This window comes from Carassius auratus, unplaced genomic scaffold (genome assembly GCF_003368295.1).
Source record: "Carassius auratus strain Wakin unplaced genomic scaffold, ASM336829v1 scaf_tig00217158, whole genome shotgun sequence".
Lineage (NCBI taxonomy): Eukaryota > Metazoa > Chordata > Actinopteri > Cypriniformes > Cyprinidae > Carassius > Carassius auratus.
The window spans coordinates 648-20945 of NW_020528922.1; the positions used below are offsets into that span (position 1 = coordinate 648).

At 41.2% G+C, this 20298-nt stretch overlaps 1 long non-coding RNA gene across 2 annotated transcripts; it reads left to right on the plus strand.

The window, feature by feature from the left end:
- The first annotated feature begins 932 nt into the window (after positions 1-932).
- On the plus strand, positions 933-4331 carry LOC113100075 (uncharacterized). 2 transcript variants are annotated; one of them, XR_003289570.1, is made up of 4 exons: positions 933-1001; positions 2895-2990; positions 3076-3314; positions 3797-4331. It is a non-coding gene; the product is annotated as an uncharacterized LOC113100075 (long non-coding RNA). The 2 variants fall into 2 exon arrangements; XR_003289569.1 differs by lacking the exon at positions 3797-4331 and having other exon boundaries at positions 3076-3402.
- The last annotated feature ends 15967 nt before the right edge of the window (positions 4332-20298 follow it).

Genomic DNA, 20298 nt, shown 5'->3' on the forward strand with positions numbered 1-20298 from the left:
TCTGCTTCATTTCTTCTTCTTGTCTGCGTTCTGCTGGATGCTGCTGGAGGGGGTTCAGCTCTACCGGATGGTTGTGCTGGTGTTTCACACCACATTAAAACACCTCTACATGTATTTGGTCGGATACGGAGTCCCTCTCTTCATCGTCACCATCTCTGCCATCGCCTTCCCAGCAGGATATGGGACCAGTAGACAGTGAGTTTCTGGAATTGGTAAAATACGCTTAGAAAAAAATATATGATCAGTAAATTGGCTAATAATCATGCACACAGCTCGCTGTATATAATATAGAGTATATAATAAAGACTCAACTATAAAGCTCTATATGCTAGAGTACTTCTTAAAGTTTTGACAGTTATGAATACTGATATTCAGAAATGTACCAGAAGTATTGACGTCTCATCTTAGGTGCAAACACGTGATTTAAATTAGGGTACATATCTGTGATATATAAACTAAAGCCTGTAGAAAAATGTCCCAGAGGTCTTGTCTGAATAAGAAATACGTTTTCAAAGGAAATTATGAAAGGGAAAAGAGGGATGAACTTTGTGATTAATTTATCATTCTAACATGTTCCAGCTGTTGGCTCTCTCTTGATCGCTACTTCATCTTGAGTTTTTTCGGCACCCGTCTGCTGATCATTGTGATCCTCAATGGTTTTGTCTTCATCATCACTGTGTGGAAAACTGGCTAAAAAGTTCTCCAGTCTCAATCCAGACCTCTCCAAACTCAACCAGATCAGGTGTGCGATCTTGTATTGTATTGAACAGATTCAGTCATTCTTGATTGACTTCTGTCAGTGGTTTTGATGAAGTGTATTTGGTGTGTAGGAGTTTCACGGTGACCGCTGTGGCTCAGTTGTGTGTTCTCGGAGGAACGTGGGTCTTTGGCTTCTTCCTCTTCAAGGAGGAAGGGACTGAAGTGATGTTGTACTCTTCATCATTCTCAACACTCTCCAGGGGGCGCTCATCTTCCTCATGCACTGCCTGCTGTCCAAACAGGTACTTACACATGCAACATAACAGAAAAACCATTAAGAATTTACTTACACATTAACCATTAGGTAGCAGTGGCTTGTTTTAGACTTCCAGTATCATCTTGCTGGATTTCAGTGATTTGTAGGGACAGTTAAACCCCCGAATTGAAAATGAAATCCGTTTATGTTGCTCTGGTGTTCATTTGCCATTGATGAGATTTTTATTTAAGAATTACTTGTGGCAGCATATAGTAACTTCAAGTCTTCAAGATTCAAATAAATGATGCAAAATGATCACAAAATGATCCCATGCAATTTGTCCCACATATATAAAGTGCTCAGAAATAGTGGTTGACATCACAAAGGGCCAAAAAACAAACAAACAAACAAAAAGATTATACATATACATGTTTTTAAAATTAAATTATGTAATATCATATATATCAGCTTAATATCGGCCACCAGCCACCTTGCTTCCTACACAGCAAAATCCCCAGTGTTAATTTAACACTCTTGAGTGTGGACTCATATAAACACTAAGCAATGTTAAAAGTAACACTGAAGCAGAGTTGAAGTTAATGAGATAATTAAGAAGTTAATTGAGTTATGATTGACCATTATTGAAGACACCTGATGTTAACAAGCAGAATCACCAACTGAGAAAATCCACAATTTGTGTGTCACCATTATAGTGTTCAGTGTTTGCTTTAGTTGGGATCTTGACCCTTCAGTTATTAACTTTAGATTTTATGTGGCTGTGGTGACTGAATTATGTCATACAGACAGACCACAGCGAAGGCAATCATGTGTGCCATTGATTGTGGTTTGAAGCTATTTGTTATAGAGTGACCTGAATGCCTGAGTTTAGGTTTCTTTACTGCATACATAAATTAAGTGAAAAAGAGAAGTAAGCAACCCAGCATTTCTGACATAGTATGACATGTTTTTAATAGTTAGTTCTACGTAAAAAAAGAAGTCTTTTGTTTAGACACACAGACATCAGGAATCAGCGTGAGCATCACAACAACGGTGACCATCAAAAAAGCATTTTGTAGCCAATAAAAACTCATCCATGGCTCCCATCATGCATTGCGGCATGAATAAATTATGAGCTGAACTGTCTTTTTAACTTTTTATTCTAACTATATTTTATTTTTGCTGTTTTTATGTTAATTTTTTGTATCTAGTTTTGTGATGTTCAGAGTTGGTCTGTTAAAATTAAAATTCTTTAATAAAAAAAAAAAAATTCAGAATCACTTGCAAGAGATACCTACAAAATGTATAGAAAATACAGATTTTTTTCATTGTGGAATCAAAGCTGTGACAATCAGTAATGGAAATTTTACTTTGAGAAAAGAATGTAAATGAGTTCAGTGACTCGTGTCAAACAACGATCACATTAAAACATAATCATCAACACGCGATGATTTTTGCTCTTGGTTTGACAAACAAACTTTAAAAGTAAAAAGTTACAAGCCAAAATCCCAACTAAAGCAAACACTGACCACTATAATGGTGACACACAAATTGTGATTTTTCTCGTTTGTGATTCTGCTTGTTAACATCAGGTGTCTTCAATAATGCTTAATCATAACTCAATTAACTTCTTAATTATCTCATTAACTTCAACTCTGCTTCAGTGTTACTTTTAACACTGCTTCAGTGTTTATATGAGTCCACACTCAGAGTGTTAAATTAACATTGGGGGATTTTGCTGTGTAAGATATTGGTATTAGCATCAGTCATCTAAATCCACGTCTTTGACCACTATTTTGAATGCATGCAAATGGAGTTGCCAGAAACTGTAATTTCTGTAAATATCTACAAACATAATAGGCTGTTTTCTTGTTTAAGAAGAGTCCGAAACTTAGTGCTCCTCAAGTCAAATATCATTTATTTTGCCTGTTGCCCCCTTCAGGTCAGGATGGAGTATTACAATCTGTTTGTCCGAATGTGTCCACACAAGAAGAAACCCAAACGCAGAACCAGTACCAGCCAGACCAACAGCAGTCAGGTACGTTAGTCTGTGTTTGAGTGTTTTGGACATTAAAGCAGCATTTTTGGGTTCAGTTTCTTCATTCTTCCTTTGACTTTTACAGAAACCTCTGCGGAGCGACGGAAGCACAGCAGAGTCACAGATGTAAAGCACTTGTCATGGGCTGAAAAGACACATAGAGACTTTCTGTGTCAAATGAAGTCTTTTCACAAGCTTTAATTCAACAGTACACTTTCACAGACATCATCTGATGAATACTGCTGATGCTTGTTCAACACACGGGATATGCATCATCTGTTACTGGAGACGGAGATATATAAAGGAAAAAATATATTAAAACAAGTTGAGTGATTCTGACAGTGTTAAGGCCAGCAGAGAAGGATGACCTCTGCAGACTGTTGTTTTATAATGATAACTGTTGCATTGTGTTGAGGGGAGAGCATCGTTTTATTATTTTTATTATACCAGTTAATGAAGTCATTCTTCAGAAGCGATGTCAAAACATCTTTATATTTTAGCTCATGAGGATTTCTAACATGAGTTTTTTCTCTTGTTTCTGCCTCCATTATACAGAAATGTAATGACTGTTGCAACCAAAAGTGATATGTATGTTTATATTTCATTACATTGGTAAAGATTTCTTTTTATATGCAATTTTCTACATGCAAACTAAAATTAATTCATTTTAATGAGTGAAAGAGGAATGAATGGGCATATAAATGAATAATTGTCATGTTATATATTAATATAACTAAAAACTTTTTATCATTCTTAATTAATTTGAAGATTGATATTTATACACTGTATTTGCTCTCTCTGTATAGTCTTAGCATGTTGATGAGGAAACAAGTGCAGAAAGTGCTGGAAAGTGGACATGTTGAGGAGCTGACACAAGCAGAGGAAACAAGTGGTCAGCTTATTATTCTGTGTTGCGCCTCCCCCTTCAGATCTGAGAGAGTATTGCGAGAATATGAGCACATGAAGAGAAAATCAGCCCAATAACAATCAGGTAAATCGATCAGAATGAGCAGATGACTCAAAACTGGATTCTATTATTATGTATAACTTGACACCTCTTTTTTATCTTTTGGATATGTTATTGCACATCAGCAATATAATTGAAAATAAATAAAAAAGAATTATATATTTCTATGGTGAAATTTTAGTACATTTTCTGAATCGTTTAAAAATAGTTTGAACTTGACAGTAACTATAAGAACTTAGATTTCTTAAACATTTGAGGGCTGACTGTTTAATGAATATGACGCAATGAAGCAGAAGTTTTACAAGCTGTCACTTGTTTCAGATGAGAAAATATTTTTACAGTGCTAAATGTTTTTGAATGATACGGTTGAATAAAGGATCATTACAATGTCAAATATCGAGGGTGTGAAAAAGATCATTTTGTTTAAATTAGACACAAACACACACATATATATACATACAGGCTCTATACATATATATATATATATATATATATATATATATATATATATATATATATATATATATATATATATAAACTTCACTGACATCTGATATATAGTATATATATATATATATATATATATATATATATATATATATATATATATAAACTTCACTGACATCTGATATATAGTATATATATATATATATATATATATATATATATATATATATATATATATATATATATATAACAAATAACAATATATTACCAGTTCAAGCGTCAAACAAAACCAGCAGACTGTAATGGCATGTTATGGCCACGGTGGGGCACTGAAGATGTTTGAGTGCAGAGTGATTACGAAGAAGAAGTGGAATAAAAAGTTATCTGTTTACATCCTGATAGTTGTGTCCTTGAATACAAAGTTATAGAGGAACAATACATGGTGTCAGAGGCGAATTACCCATGACAGACAGAGTCTAGTGGCACAGACAAGAAGTCGGAGCAGCTTTAATGGTGTGTAGAGTGAAAACGCTGGACCTGTAGAGCAATAAAAAGAGCGAGTCGGCGAGAGCCATAACAGCTAGCGGCAAGCTAAAAGCACACAGGATAGACCACATATTCACTATCACACCACCGGGATCATTCAACTTTGAGCCAAGCTCGTGGCCTGCATGGATCAAAAGGTTTGAACGCTTCAGAATGGCGTCTGGACTGAAAGAAAAAGACGGCGCATACCAGGTGAATTCTCTCATCTATACAATGGGGGATAAGGCTGACGATATTCTGAGCTTGATGCAGTTGACAGATGAGAAATAAAAGGACTTTGACGAGGTAAAAAAAAGCCTTTGATGAACATTTTGTAGGAGTACATAATGTAATTTACTAACAAGCCAAGTTCAATAAACGATGTCAAGACGTCGGCGAATCTGCAGAAAACTTTATCACAGCAGTGCACAAGTTAGCTGAACATTGTAAATATGGCGTCTTACGTGAGGAAATGATTCGAGATAGAATTGTTGTCAGCATACGTGATGCTAAATTGTCTGAAAAACTCAACCCAAAGTTGGATTTAGCTACAGCTATAGTTCAAGTGAGGCAGCACGAGGAAGTGAAAAAGCAACAAGCTGTTCTGCGGTCAGCTGATTCACCAGGACAAATGGATGCACTGTCTCATAAAAATAAAAGTCTGGCTCATAGGAAAAAATCTTTCCAACGCGGAAGCTATTCTCAGCCTCAGCCTACCTCATCAAAGCCAAAACAGTGTGGGAAGTGTGGTAAAACCCCAAAACATTCATGGACTGAATGCCCAGCAAAAGACGTTGAGTGTAGAAAATGTGTGCAGATCAGCTCAAAAGATGGATTCAATTGAAGTGGATGAGGCGGCTTATCTGGGTGTGGTTGACTATCTACAGTCATCCACATGGACTGAAATACTCACCATAAATGGCAGCCCGTTATGCTTTAAAGTATCACAGTTGCGTCTGTGACGGCTATCCCAGAAACAGAATTCAAACAGGATAGATATGGCAGACACTCAGCGGCGTGCAGACCCCTGCTGGGCCCCGCCAACCAACCTCTGGACGTAAAAGGGATAGTGCATGCGGTCATTCAGAGAGGGGACAGAAAGATTGAGGAGGAGGTGTTCATCGTCAAGGACCTGACCATACCCTTATTGGGTCTCCCAGCTATCCGCAGACTGCAGATGATCCCTCAGCTCAATAGCATTGATGATGCAGAAAAACACTTTCCCTCCACTTACCCCGAGGTATTTGAAGGGCTGGGTATCCTAAAAGGGTAGTATAAAATTAAGCTGAGAGACAACGCGGCACCCCATGCCCTCTCGGCCCCACGGCGTGTGGCCATTCCTCTCCGGGCCAAAGTCAAAGAGGAACTAAACCGTATGGAGAAGATGGGGGTCATAGCTCCGGTTAAAGAACCGACTAAATGGTGTGCGGGCATGGTCCCCATAGTGAAAACGTCTGGGAAAATTCGTATTTGCGTGGATTTAACCCGTCTGAACGAGAGCGTCATCAGAGAGAGACACATCTTACCGGCAGTGGATGAGACACTGGCCAAGCTGGATGGAGCCAGAGTCTTCACGAAGCTTGATGCAACATCAGGCTTCTGGCAGGTCCCACTCCACAAAGACTCCATGCTGTTAACTACGTTCATCACACCAGAAGGGCGCTTTTACTTCAAAAGGTTACCTTTTGGTATGTCATCGGCAACCGAACATTTTCAAAAGAGGATTTCTCAACTGATTGATGGTGTTGACGGAGTCCTATGTCACGCTGATGATGTCCTGGTCATAGGGAAAGACCAGGCAGAGCATGACGACAGACTGCACAGGGTGCTACAGAAATTCAGAGAGGCTGGGCTCACTCTAAATGAGAAATGCCAGTTTGCCCTGACAGAGATCCGTTTCCTGGGTCATGTCATAAATTCTCAGGGCATCAGAGCTGATCCAGGAAAAATAAAGGCAATCCTGGAGATGCCACAGCCAAAGAATGTGGCGGATGTTCACTGTTTCATGGGCATGGTGAACTTTGTAGGCAAATTTTCGCGACGACTGCCAGATCTGACAAAGCCCAATCGTGACCTGTTGAAGACGGAGAACAGGTGGACATGGGGAGCCCCCCAACAGAAAGCATTCCTGGAGACAAAAAAGGAATTGGGATCAGAGACTGTGTTAGCCCAGTACAGCCCAAATCACGAAACCATGGTATCGGCGGATGCTTCATCATATGGACTCAGAGGTGTTCTGACACAAAAACAGACAGATGGAGAGTGGAAACCCGTCGTCTTCATTTCTAGAAGTCTGAGCAAAGCCGAATCAAGATATGCCCAGATAGAAAAGGAGGCTTTGGCTGTGACCTTGGCATGCGAGCGCTTGCGTGGATACGTGAGTGGACTGGACTTTACCATAAGAACTGATCACAAGCCACTCATAACACTTCTGAAATCTAGAGCACTAGATGACCTCCCGCCGAGGATTATCAGATTCAGACTCAGGCTGCTCAGATTTAACTTTAACATTATCCATGTTCCAGGTAAAAATCTGATAACAGCTGACGCCCTGTCCAGAGCACCTCTTCCAACCGCAGCCACAGAGGCAGAGCAAGACCTGGAAATAGAATGCAAAGCTTACCTGGACAGCATAGTTGAAAGCCTGCCAGCCACACCAACAAAGATGGAACAGATTAACAGTGCACAAACGTCAGATAACACCTGCAAACGTCTCAGCCGATACATTGCAAATGGATGGCCGGGACACAGACGAGATGTGCATGAGCAGCTGCTGCCCTACTGGCCCAATAGGTCAGTTTTGCATGAAGGATGAGGACTGCTTATGAAAGGAGAGAGATTTATAATCCCTGAGTGCATGAGAACTGACATCCTGCAGTGACTGCACCAGGGACATCAAGGTATCAACAAATGCCTAGCCATGGCCAGAGAATCAGTCTGGTGGCCAGGTATCACGTCTGCTGTAAAGCAAATGGTCGAGAGATGTGAAGCTCAAACACCAGTCGAGCCTCTGCTCACAACAGAACTACCAAACAGACCATGTCAGAGGGTTGCTGCTGATCTCTTCCAATGGCGGAATGGGAACTATTTAGTTGTGATAGACTACTTCTCTCGCTATATTGAAGTTTGTTCCCTACTTGGCAGCACATCAGCAAAACAGACTATTGCCAGACTTAAAGCTGTGTTTGCCAGATATGGATGCCCAGAAGTGCTCGTCACGGACAATGGTCCACAATTCTCCTGTCACGATTTCACTCAGTTTGCACATGTGCCCATGTGACAAGCAGCCCCCGTTACCCCCGCAGCAATGGGGAGGCTGAACGGGCCGTTAGAACAGTTAAGTCTCTCTTAGTGAAAGAGGGAGATTTTCACAAAGCTCTGCTGGCCTACAGGGCCACTCCATTGGCACACGGGAGCTCCCCAGCACAGCTGCTGTTAAGGGGGGGAGAATTCGAACACCAGTCCCCATATCATCAGAGCAGTTACAACCACAGTGGCCCGATCTTGAGAGGTTCAGAGAAAAGGACACAGTGTTGAAATTACAACAGCAACAAACGTTCAATCGGAGTCACCGTACTCAAACCTTACCACCTCTCCAGCCTGAACAGCATGTGTGGATCAAACCCACACACACAAAAGGGACTGTTGTTAGTCAGGCACAGACACCACGCTCATACGAGGTGGAGACCCCGGAGGGAGGACGGCTGCGACGCATCCGTTCACACCTCAGGGAAGTTCCATTGCCTCCAGCATCAGGTGATATGACGGTGACTAGGTCAGGGAGACTGTCTAAGGCTCCTGAGAGACTGGACCTTTGAACATGAAACACATGCATACACACCACAAAGAAAAAAAAAAAGTAACTTTCTGTTTGAAAAGTGAAATGTTCATTAGAAAAGTAATGTTCTGATTTATTGAATTTTCCAGTTAATTTAGGATAAAGTCTACAAAAAGGGCTAATGTGAAGTAAACTATCTTCTGTTCATTTCTCTTTGAACGTTTTTACGTTTGAAAAAGGATTTGAAGAAACTCGTAAAATCAAAAGTTAAGTGAGTGAAATAACTTAGTAGCCATTAGGGCTGTAACGATATGCAATATGAAATCGAAATCGCCATACGCAGGTCCACGAACCTGTATCGCGATGTGAGAAGGCAGAATCACACCCCTCCTAGAGTTATCCTTCCTGTCCAGATCCAATGCTTCCACAATTTTAAATTACTATAAATATTATTTGAAGTTAACATTATAAAATACGTTTGAAGGAGTCGATTAACGCGGATACGCGTTACAAGTCATTTTCTCCTGATAACCCCGAAAGGAACTTAAATTACACTTTCTGTTTTAATCGTACAGATAAGAGCAATACATCAATCGAATCTGTAAAGGGTCTACTTTTTTTTGGATACAGACATAATAACAACAAAACTTTGTTCACTTATAAAATAAAGATAACAAACAAGGTGTGCTGTCTGCAGCCTTTGTCTGCGCTGATCGTCATGTACAAACACGTCATTAAAATGAACTGTAACTCAGTGAATACTCAACGAAGAGAAATGAGAGAGATATCTATAGAAAGCTTGACATGTCTACTTTTAAACTAAACAAGTGCTGCCGAAAACAAATATTCTGTGATAAAGTAATCCATATGAAAACAACGCGATGTCTGTTTTTCACGTCTCCCTTCTTTATATTTAATGTGACCACGGCCCCCGTGCTGAACGCGCTATTCAGATTCAAACTGAAGCGCTCGGCTTGAATACGCCCACACAGAAGAAAAAGCAGTGAGACTGTTTTCTTCAAGTTCTTTTTATTTTACTGTTTGCTTCGCGATGAGAGGAATAAGACATAATTCACCCCAAAAAGATGTGATGTGGTTGAGGATTTGAGAAATGGATTTCCTCAGAAAAAAAAGAATGAAGTCCCCTATTCAGCAGAGATCATAAACATGAGTAAGTCTCTTTATATTTATTTATATACTTGTAATAGTTTTCACATAACGTGTAAACATTTTAGCCTACTAGTTAGACTTTCCAAACTATAATTCCTGACTAAATGTATAATTAAGTGAAATATTATGAAGTTTCAATAACAATATGCAATACTATATCATTCAAAAGCTTGATGTAAATAATATAAATGTAACAAATAAATGTAACTGTAACAAATGTAACAAAAATGGTGTTCTTTTAATTCATCCCCCCTAAAAAACCTGAAAAATATTCTCAGCTCTTTTCAACATTAATAATAATAATATTAATAATAATTATTATGATGATAATAATAATGAAAGGGTTACATTCTTTCTTGTAACCCTTCCCTCTCAGTGACAGCTGACTGAATGGCTCAGAAAAAAAAAAAAGAAAGAAAAATTCTAGGCTACAAGCTCCAGTTCTCAAAAATCCCGGAACCCATTGTTCTTTATGTGTGTTTTTTGCCTTATTCAAGTGTTTTAACATTTTTAGTTTTTCACTAACATTTTTTTTCTCAAAAACACAATCATACATGCATTTCACATATTATTATAGCCCAGTTTGTGCTGATTACACTAAAATTAGACTTTAACCATTTAGATATTTATAAGAAACTGAAAAAAAAAACAAATGTCAGGGCATGACAAAACTTCTCCAGGCCCCAAAAATACCCTTAGACTCCAGAGGGTTAATAAAAATATATATTATATATATATATATTTATATATATATATATATAATATATATATATATTTTCCTCAGAATATCTTTAGAATTGTTTTGTCAAAGCACCCCCCCCCATATAGAGGTTTGTATCGTACCGTGGGTCAAAAATCGTGATACGAACCGAATCGTGGGTTTGGTGTATCGTTACAGCCCTAGTAGCCATACTGTTGAAGGTATTGCATTATTTAAAGGTTCTGTTAAAACAGTTAACTTTCATCTAAAAAGGGGAGATGTTATGGCCACGGTGAAGATGAAGATGTTTGAGTGCAGAGTGATTACGAAGAAGAAGTGGAATAAAAAGTTATCTGTTTACATCCTGATAGTTGTGTCCTTGAATACAAAGTTATAGAGGAACAATACACAGACATATGACTGACAGATGTGTCCTCCAATTAGTATGGGGCGCTGTTTGTGGAGGCGGGGCTTGGAGACCATTCGCGCACTGAGAGCCAAGTGAGATTCTGCCAGTGTCAATAAATTGCTACAAGTCATCTTTCTCTAGATGTCTATCGGTTACGCACATTTCTCAGTAAGTTCACGTCAGTTCTGTGAAGGCATTCATTGTTTCTCTGGCATTATTTAGCTCAGAGGATTGTACAGCGGTCAAATCTAAATGGGCTGAACGAGAGGAAGTCAGGTCAAGTCACTTTTATTGTCACATCACCACAGCACATGTGCCTTGGTGAGTGAAATTCTTGGGAACTTTCTCCAGAAATTGCAGATGAAAAACATATAACCAACAGACTTCAACAAGTGAAAATGCAATATGCACATACATATGGTTAGTACACAAAGTGTACCATTAGACAAACTTACAGTTAACACTACACATTAAACACAATATGTACATACATACAGTTAGCATTACACATTATACACAGAACTATACACGTTCTACATTATGTAAACATATATACGCATAAAATACGTCAATGTGCAACAGAGTGTATGTGAACTGGTTACAGAAATGTCATGGATGTGCATCGGATGGTATCCAGTGATAACAGGTAGATTATTGTATTAAATGATTATTGTGTATGTATAGTCCAGTGTTGAGTTGTAAACGTTAAAGTGAAGTGTGTGGCATACCATATTGTGGGAGTATGCTGTAGGGTTTATCAGTTCTGACTGTTTCATTAGTCTGATAGCCTGAAAAAGCTATCCCTCAGTCCGTTAGTGTGGGATCGGATGCTGCGGAGACGTCTTCCTGAGGGCAGCAGAGAGAGCAGTCTGTGGGATGGGTGGCTCACTGATGATCCTCCGGACTTTCCTTATGCACCATCTGGTGTAGATGTCGTAGAGGGAGGGAAGCTCACCTCCAACAATGTGGCTAGGAGTTCGCACTACCCTTTTCAGAGCTTTACAGGTGCCAGCAGTGCTGTTTCTGAACCAGGCAGTGATGCAGCCGGTCAGGATGCTCTCTATAGTGCAGGTGTAGAATGTTCTGAGGATGCTGGGGCTCATTCCAAACTTACTCAGCCGTCTCAAGAAGAAAAGGTGCTGATGTGCCTTCTTCAGCACTGTGTCAGTGTGTGTAGACCAGGTGAGATCCTCACTAACTGCGTTTCCACTGTAAGGCTTAAAGCGGGCGTGCTAGTGCGTGCCAGGACCAGTCGCTGTCACTTCACTGTCACTTCCGGGGCTTGATCGTGCCTCGTCGTGGCCAACCTTGGGACAAAGCGTGCCAGCTGGGGCTAGAGGAGGGGTTATGAACAAATGAGGAGTTTCTCCGTGTCTGGAGAGCTCAGCGCTGCAGATCATTACAGAAAGATAACAGCTATAACACCAGCATGTCACGGTTCATGAATCGGCTGTCTCACACTGAGGTGTCTGCTTGAGTGTAATTGTGTGGGTGTGGTTACTCGTTGTGTTAATTAGTGTGTCCAGCTGTCGTTGATTTCACCTCCCTTTATATGCCAGTAATTTCCCTCTCATGTTGTCAGATCGTTGTGGTTGTTCCTTGGTGTGCGTCCAGTTCTCGTGTCTCATCAGCCCAGTTCTCCGTCTGGAATTGGTCAGTTCTTCGTTTCATCTGGATTTAGTCAGTTCCTCGTGTCGTCTGGATGTTCCACGGTTCCTGGGTTTCTACACACTCTTCACCACACCACCACCGGATCGCCATCTCGTCCCTGCTTCACCACCACCTGATTGTTTGTCCCCGACCTGTGTCTTTACTCTGACTCTCATTTATTAAACCTTGTTTACTTGCACCTTGCATCCTCTTGTTATTTCATCACAGAATGATCTGACCAAACCATGGATGCAGCAAGCACTTCTCAGCTCAAGGATTTCATCGCTCACAGCATCTCGCGTATGTACCAACAGGGAGAAAACATTTTAGGCACAGGTCGAGCGATGCAATCACTCGTGAAGCAGGTGTCCGAGCTCACCCAACAGGTACAGCTTCTATGGACTCCTACTGCGCTCCCCACACCGCCCGTTCCCCCACCACCAGCGCCTGCTGCAGCAGAAGGACCAGAGCCACGCCTACCCACACCAGAGGGATATTCCGGTGAGCCTGAATTTTGTAGAGCATTCCTCATGAGATGTTCCATGCATTTTGCTTTACAACCACGTACTTTTCAGAGCGAACAGACGAAGGTTGCGTTTGTACTAACCCTGCTGTCAGGGAGAGCAGCGCTTTGGGGAACGGCAGTGTGGGAGAACGGTCACAACTGCTGCACCTCGTTCCAGGCACTCTCTGAAGAAATTAGGAGAGTTTTCGATCGGGCAGTGGCGGGTAAGGAGGTGGCCAGATTACTCGCCGAACTGCGACAGGGAGAAGGCTCGGTGGCGGATTTTTCCATTCGGCTCCGCACCCTGTCCGCAGAGTGCTGTTGGAACGAGGAAGCGCAGTGGGATATGTTCCTGCATGGGCTGGCTGACCGCGTTTATAAGGAAATTTATGCCATGGACTTACCAGAGACGCTGAACAGACTGATAGAACTCGCCCTGAGAGTGGACGCGCGTCTGAATAGCGTTACCCGGCTGACACGCCCCAGCCGTCCACAGCTCAGCTCAGAGAACCACCAGGCCGATGGTGCGAGCGCGGTCAGCCCTGCATTCGATCAGGAGCCCATGCAGATGGGGAGAGCTTGGCTATCCTGGGAGGAGAGAGAGAGGCGGAGATCCCAGGGTCTTTGCCTATACTGCGGCCGGGCGGGCCACTTCATCCACTCCTGTCTGGTAAAAGAGCAGGCCCGGTAGTAAGTATGAGGCTACTATCGGGTGGGATCTCCTCTGAGAAGCCCTCGTCACCACCATCGACCCTCCTCCCGGTAAGACTGAGATGACAAACGTCGAGTAAAGAATTCTTATCCTTTGCCGTTGATGTCTTCAGCTTTCGAGAGGTTGCAGGGAGCATCCATTTTCACGAAACTGGACTTACGCAATGCATATAATTTGGTTTGCATCAGGAAGGGGGATGAATGGAAAACCACTTTTAATACCCCCAGGGGGCACTTTGAATATTTGGCTATGCCCTTCGGGCTTTCCAACAGCCCAGCGGTTTTCCAGGCACTCGTGAATGACGCGTTGAAAGACATGGTAGATCAATTCATATATGTTTACCTGGATGATTTATTGATTTTTTCTTCGTCTCTCCAGGAACACATTCAGTGCTCCAGAGACTCTTAGAGATTGGGCTTTTTGTCAAGGCGGAGAAATGCTCGTTTCATGCACAGTCTGTTCCCTTCCTAGGGTACATCATCTCTTCTGAGGGAGTGCGCATGGACCCTGACAAGGTTAAGGCTGTGGTAGATTGGCCAAGTCCAGATTCCCGTAAGGCCCTACAGCAGTTTCTGGGGTTTGCCAATTTTTACCAGCATTGCATTCGCAACTTCAGCCAACTAGTCGCACCTCTGACTGCCTTGACCTTTGCCGAGGCACTGTTCACCAACCTCAAAAGTCGCTTCGTTTCGGCTCCCATTCTTGTCACCCCTGACTTACCCCACACGTCAGTTTGTGGCGGAGGTCAACGCGTCAGAGGTGGGAGTAGGAGCAGTGCTTTCACAACATGCTTCCGCAGATGATAAGATGCATCCCTGCGCGTTCTTTTCTCATCGACTATCGCCTGCCGAACGTAATTATGACATTGGTAACAGAGAGTTCTTGGCTGTTAAGTTAGCGTTGGAGGAGTGGCGTCATTGGTTAGAGGGTTCTGGGGTACCTTTTATCATTTGGACCGACCATAAGAATCTTGAATACATCAGATCAGCTAAAAGACTCAACTCCAGGCAGGCTTAGTGGGCTCTTTTTTTCGCACGTTTTGATTTTGCCCTCTCGTACCGCCCGGGGTCTAAAAACATCCAACCCGACTCTTTATCTCGTATTTTTGATCCATCCGAACGCCTGGTCACTCCTGAGTGTATTTTACCTGAGAAAGTTGTCATCTCCACTCTGGTATGGGAGATCGAATCGAAGGTCAAGACAACCTTAGAAGGCGTAACGCATCCCCCTGGTTGCCCACTGAGTCGAGAATTTTGTAAATTACTGGGGGCCACGGTCAGTCTGTCCTCGGGCTATCATCCCTAGAGCAATGGTCAGTCTGAGCGAGCCAATCAGGACCTCGAGAGAATGTTGCGATTTCTGGTTGCCAAGAATCTGTCATCCTGGAGCCAACAGCTTTCTATGGTGGAGTACTCCCACAATTCCGTTGCCAGTGTCATCCACAGGCCTCTCGCCATTTAAGTGTAGTTTAGGTTACCAGCCACCAATTTTTCAGAGTCTGGAATCCGAAGTTGCGGTCTCCTCCGCTCACGCACTCGTCCACAGGTGCCGCCGTACTTGGACTAGAGCCCGTGAGACTCTACTCCAAGCAGGGGGGCGCATGAAGGCCAAGGCCGATCGCCACCGGTCAAAGCCTCCCATTTACGTCATGGGTCAAAAAGTGTGGCTTTCTACTAAGAATATTCCTTTCCGCTCCGTGTCTAAAAAGTTAGCTCGATTGATTTCACCTCCCTTTATATGCCAGTAATTTCCCTCTCATGTTGTCAGATCGTTGTGGTTGTTAGGGCTGCATTGATTAGGTAAACCGGAACCGGGAACACTTCCCATAACACCCGATGTACTTGCTACATCATTAGAAGAATGGCATCTACGCTAATATTAGTCTGTTTCGCTCTTATTCCGAGGTCACCGTAGCCAACAGATCCAGTCTGTATCCAGATCAGAGGGTCACTGCAGTCACCCGGCTCCAGTACATATCCAGACAAGATGGTTGATCAGCACCTAGAAAGGACCTCTACATCCCTGAAAGACAGCGGAGACCAGGACAACTAGAGCCCCAGATACAGATCCCCTGTAAAGACCTTGTCTCAGATGACCACCAGGACAAGACCACAGGAAACAGATGATTCTTCTGCACAATCTGTCTTTGCTGCAGCCTGGAATTGAACTACTGGTTTCATCTGGTCAGAGGAGAACTGGCCCCCCAACTGAGCCTGGTTTCTCCCAAGGTTTTTTTCTCCATTCTGTCACCGATGGAGTTTCGGTTCCTTGCCGCGGTCACCTCTAGCTTGCTTAGTTGGGGTCACTCCATCTACAGCGATATAGTTGACTTGATTGCAAATAAATGCACAGACACTATTTAACTGAACAGATATGACATCACTGAATTCAATGATGAACTGCCTTTAACTATCATTTTGCATTATTGACACACTGTTTTCCTAATGAATGTTGTTCAGTTGCTTTGACACAATGTATTTGGTTTAAAGCGCTATATAAATAAAGGTGACTTGACCCAGATAGCCGTAATTTAGATATAGTTTTCAGATGGAAAAATGCAGTTTTTTATAAATGCTAGAAACGTGGCTTTCTAAGGAACGATTGCTATCAAATAGCACACTTAGGTTCCTAACAGATGACGAAGAATTGACAGAGCAGCCATCAAGTCTTAGACAGTGTTCTAGGTTATTACAAGCAGAGTTTTTAGGTCTTATAATTAACACCTCTGTTTTTTCAGAATTTAGCAGTAAGAAATTACTCTCCATCCAGTTTTTATATCGACTATCGACTATGCATTCTATTAGTTTTTCAAATTGGTGTGTTACACCGGGCCGCAAATAAATATAGAGCTGAGTATCATCAGCATAACACTGAAAGCTAACACCATGTTTCCTGATGATATTCAGTTCTACTGAATTTTGTCAGTTGTACATTAATAAAATAATAATACAGCGTTTCAGTGTTGTACAACATTACATTTTAATGCCACGATATTGGTGTAATGGTAATTCACATGGAGCAGCAGAATTAACTGTGAGCCGCTCTGAAAAACTTTTTTTGTAGCTAAAGAGACCTCTTCAATGTAGTCCGTAGGCTACACACACTCATAAGATATTCAATGATCTATGCTAAGCTACAGCTAAAGTGCTACCGCCAAACCCGGAGATTGGCTGAATGGATTTGAAAACTCTAGGGGAGTTGGAAAATTTTCAAAAATAGTGGAGTGTTCCTTTATTAGAAAATCTTAAACTTGCTGAAAAACCCCTATTATTTTATAATTTGTAATGTATTTATTATTGTTATTAGGGGCCAAGCACCAAAGGTGCGTAGGCACCTATTGTATCCATTAGAATTTCTTTTATTATTATTCTTTTTTCACCGCAAGTCTATGTCAGCCCATAGAACTGCTTCCGAGAAAGTTGTGAAAGTTGTGAAATTTGGCACACTGATAGAGAACAGTGAGAAAAGTCATAAATTGTAAATTTGGAGTCTCTAACTCAAACTCTCTAGCGCCACCACTTGTCCAAAGTATCAAACATTTTATGCTAATAACTTTTGAACCATAAGCCACAGAAGGAAAATACCCTGACTCTTGCCGAGACATTAAAAAATCGCAAGGTTTAGATTTTTCGCTATCTTTAATTGTTCCAACTTTTTCGAACTTGTCCTAGGTTGTTGAACCGATTGTCACAAAATTTGAACCAGATCATCTTAGAACTTGCGGTCAAAATGTTACTTTACCATTAGTCAAACCATTCTGGAATAGCCCGTAAACAAATTCTATGATATGAATAAGATATGAAAAAGTCATATTCTTGCTAATAACTTCTGAATGGTTTGACCATTCAACTGGTCTCTTTAGATTCGAGTCAAACCATATCCAAAGTTCGCATGTATGCCATTTTGGGCTTCAACCATTTTGAATTCTGTCAAAAAATTCAATATTTTAAGAATGCTTAGACTTTTTTATTATTAAAATCGGTAAGCATCTTGCCACCATGCCCTGATGGTACTCAAAAAGTTATAAACCATTTTATAAAAACGATAACTTTTGCACACATCATCATATTGTAATGAGTTTGCTAGATTCCTTGGAACATGTCAAGAACATTGATAACTGACTGAACCATAAATGGCTGAACTTCCTGTCCGCCATTCTGATTCATGTTGAAAACCTTTTTTTTTTTTTTTTTTTAACTCCTCTTTAGACTGTGCTAACAAAATTTTATGGATTTCATGTCACTAAATGAAACTTGTATGTTAAATGTTTTTGTACAGAGCTTCTACAAATTTTAGGCATGTTGCCAAATTGACTCAGATGCTTTGAAATAATAACGACAAACTTTGCCATTGCCACCTCACACAGAACACACCAAACGATTTGATTACAGCACTGCCTGTTGGTCAAAAGTGATAAGCCATTTAATAATATTACTAGTAGTTGGATTTATGATTTTTTAGCCATTTGAAATACAATCATTCTAAAAATTGCTTTTATTATTTATTGTTGTAATTGCTCATTATTGCATTTGGTCTGATGCCCCATGCCATGCTAAGCTCCTCAATTTGCTGTTGGAGTGCTTGGCCCCGCAATTGCAGCTTGCAGCTATATTTATTATTATTATTATTATTCCCCATCTCTTCTTTCTCTCTTTCTTTTCACATATTATGATGCTTGTCTGTTGTCTGAATAACGAATTCTGCATTTTTGTACCAGGCAATTTCAAGTTGTAGTGTTTACATTGTTCAATAAAGTTCATGTATATATATAAATGGAAAAAGTCGACCAGTTTATTTAAAAACGCCGCCATCGAAAATGTCCTTTTATATCAGAAAGGTGTTTATAGATTACGCTCGGCAGCTTGCAGATAGTTTATACATTTATAATATCAACTCTATCCAGTTACTGTTTTCCTGAGGAAGCGTGTCCTCCCGCCAGTGTTTCCAGATTGGAAATGTCCAAGTATCGTACCAGAAGTTCAAAATTATCGTATTTGGAAGAAAATTATCGTACACGAGTCAAAAGAGTTATTTTTCTATTCTTAACCAACAACATTTTGACACGACCTGCAAATTACCTGCAACTATTGTTGGACGGAAGTAGTGAGACAAAAATACTATCCCATTATTTTCAGTGACTGTCTGCGTCGCAGCGCATATAAAGTCATATTAACATTATTTTTAACACTTGCTTTGTCGCGTCTAGTGAAGAAGGAATTTAGCTGTTTCTCCGTGGTGCAGTTAACTCCACCTCTGAGCCCCTGTCATCACAATCCTGCGTGTTGCCAGATGTTTGAAGAAGTTCTTGCAGTCTTTGAGCGCAACAGTGCTCATTGGCTTTAAAGCAGGGCACTCTCTTAACACACCCTCAGGTGCACACGAACGCATTTAGTGTGTCTGTAATGAGCCGATTTAGTGTATGAGTAAAGAAGCCCTATGACTGCAACTACCATCATTTAAATTTTCATAAAATTCTGAAATTATCGTACATTACTGGATTTTTTTCATTATTGATCGTATAATCGTACAGAGGTAAAACTTATTGTACAAATACGATAATTATCGTACGTCTCGCAACACTGTGCTGCGCGCGCCCCCGTGGTCGGTGATGACGTGTATTCGCCAGGTGGCAAGGAAGTCGACCGGAAGTTGAAGTCGGCTGCGTGCCGCCATCTTGTAGCAGAACTTCACTTGCGTTAGCATTCCATTGATTCCCATTCATTTTGGCGTCACTTTGACAGCGAATAACCTTACATCTGAGGCGTTTAAAGACTCCGTTTGTCCATTATTTATACACGACAATGTATAAAGGGCTCCATTACCTTCTATGTTACATTATGGCCCCGTAGAAACAGTTTTTGTAAAAATAGGCTAACGATTGCGTCATAACCACTCGACTCTCTGTCGCATTACCGTACAGACAGGAGGAGAAGCTCGCAGGCAATTAACTTAATATGGCGTACTGGCGTTACATTTTAAAATACTATACAAAATAATTAATCAGAATACTTAGTCTTGCTCACTCACGCCAAACAACTCCCCGCTCAAGCTCACCGTCTCTGCAAGATTAACGATGGCAGTTTGCACGCACAGCTACTAGAAGATTTACATCTGTCAGACAGGTTGCTGACGTCATCAAGCTTAGTTTGAGTCTGCGCGTCAGAAACGGAAGTGCTAAAAAACGCTAAAAATGGGCTTCACTTGTCTCAATGCACTACTTCCGCTTTGAAGTAATAGGGCTCGCTGAGTTCCGGTTGTCGGCCATTGTTTTGGCGTTTGGAGAAAATGTTACGAAAAAAGTGTGTTTATAGATTTCAGAGACAGGAGAAGGTATACAGCGCACACTGTTGTGTTCCGCTATGTACATCTTCTGCAAAGTTCAACGGAACTTTAAGTTTTCACAGTTTTCATGCAGATGTCGACATTAGAAAACGGTGGCTTGTGA